Source organism: Alligator sinensis, unplaced genomic scaffold, assembly GCF_000455745.1.
Source record: "Alligator sinensis unplaced genomic scaffold, ASM45574v1 scaffold402_1, whole genome shotgun sequence".
NCBI lineage: Eukaryota > Metazoa > Chordata > Crocodylia > Alligatoridae > Alligator > Alligator sinensis.
The window spans coordinates 2,012,039-2,014,242 of NW_005842089.1; positions in this window are offsets into that span (position 1 = coordinate 2,012,039).

The following is a 2,204-nucleotide window of genomic DNA, read 5'->3' on the forward strand; positions in this document are numbered from 1 at the left end:
TCTCTGCAGGATGAGTGGCCAAGTTCAGCCCCAGGGTTGGGTCTCCTGGCACGGGGGCTGGCATCCTGATTTAAACACAGCTGCTGTATGTGATTATCTGCCAGAGCATGAGCAGCTCCCAATGTTGTTTTCATTTCCCATTTCCCTGCCGCATGGAGAAGAGAGGTCTCCACTGCCCCAAGCACAGGCCTCTGTATGCAGAGGAGAGAGCTCCCAGTCCAGGGCCGCATTTCCATGCAGGTTCCCACAGGACCCTCTTCCCTGTATGGATCCACAAGGAAAGGATGTGTAAGGGTCTAGACCTCTGGTCCTCCCTGCTCTCCTGTAGGAGGATTTCTTGTCTGTCCTAAGAGCCTCAGGTGATAAAGGAGTGCCAATGGTGGACACCAGCATGCACCTGCCTGGGCTGCTAGACCCAGCAACCCGACCTCTAAAGTGCTGAGCACCGGAGGCTGCTGTTAAATGCTGGGTTCATTGCAGCTACTTGGCATTTGGGAAAATCAGAGCCGGGGATTGCTAAGACTCCAGTTCGGTTGCATCAATGGCAGCCAGAAAGGCTGGGTGTGATTTAGGAGTCAGACAAGGAGTCACTTCAGAGGCAGCTCAGAACATGCTGAGTGTCTCTTGCTAGGGTTTGGTCTCTGTGCCCTGGGGTTTACCTTTTGCCCTATTCCCCCAGGTCTTAGAAGCAGGAGGTGGGTAGTGAAGGACTCACTTAACAGAGGCAGAATAGCACTAAAAATGAATGAATCCCCTTGTCCTCCAAGGCTGCTGCAGGCCACAGCCTTAAAGAAAGCGCACAAGCCCCCACCAAACCAGCTCAGGGTGATGCCCCTGCCTGTATAGAGGTGGCTATCCCCGCAGCCCATCTGCTCTCAGACAGGCTTGGACAGCCAAAGACCAACTGAACAAGTTTCCAGAGGCGGCCTGGAGCCGTCAGACTTCTCCACTGGGTTCTCTACAGCTGCCATACCTCATCTGGGCATGTGGGGAAGGGAGAAGGGAGCAGAGCTGAGCTGCCACCCCAGGGCTTGAAAAGCAATCATCCCTGGGGTTTGCTCAGAAACGGTCTGCATATAAACCCAAGTCTTGATCGGAGGGCCCCGTGTCAACAAAGCCTTACGCAGGATTGAAACTTGAATCTATTCCAGGGCTCCCTGGAGTCTCTGAGCTCTGGAAAACCTTTTGTCTCAGCCAGGATTGAGTGTACCGCTTTATACTTTCCACGTAGGCTGGAGCCCATGGCCCCCTGTAAGCCTGTTCCATAGGATGCACTTTGCTTTTCCCTCTGTGCCAGGCTCCAGCGGTGGTTCAAGAGTGAGATTCCCATTTGGAGAGTTTGCTCAGTCGGAGGGAGGCTGGATCACATAGCAACATAAACCTCCTTAGAGCTGCTCTAGAAACCGGGGAGCAGTATCCCTAAGCTGTGTGTATTCCCTCTTGCTGCTCCATGACACCATGACTCGACTGGGGCTTGCTCCAGCTCTCTATGGCTTAGATTTGTATCTGATTTTTGGAGAACCCTTACTGCTCCCCAAGCCACCTCTTCTGTTTCACCCTCTGCAGGTCGGGCCCGCTGAGGGGGAAGAGGCTGAGAGATCGAAGGGCGCTGTTTTAAATGCTGCGCTCTGAACAGAGAATTGAGCAGGGCAAGGACAAAGAGGCTGTTGCATATCATAGCGGGGAACCTCTGGGTTTACTGCATGTCTCCAGCTCCAGTCACTGCCCTGTGCAGGTGCTAGCCCCTTACTGAGCACACGTATAGCTGCGCAATCCTTGGGGAGGATTGGCTGGGAGAAAGCTGGTGGGGCAGCAGTCATTAAGGAATGAGGTGCTTTCTAGGGGCCAAGACTTCTTTGGGTCCTTGTCTCTGTCCTGGGCTCCCCTTAGCTCTGGTCAGTGCTTTGCACTGGTCTAGGCATGCAGGACATGCAGAGCAGTGTCAGAACATCCACTCTGCATTTGTTCAGCCTCCTGGCATGATTTCAGTGTGGAGGCGGTTCGTGACTCTCCGCCGGTATAAAAGGAATGAGCATTGACTCGGAGCTCCAAATGCCCCGAATCCACCTTTTCCCCAGCTATGGGGCAGCGAGTTTGTGAACGAATCACCACCTGTGGGGACTGGCCTTTTGAAAGCAGGGTAATAAGGATCAGAATTTGGTTTCCTCCTGAGCTGAGGGCAGCGGGTAGGATTTCAGTCCAAA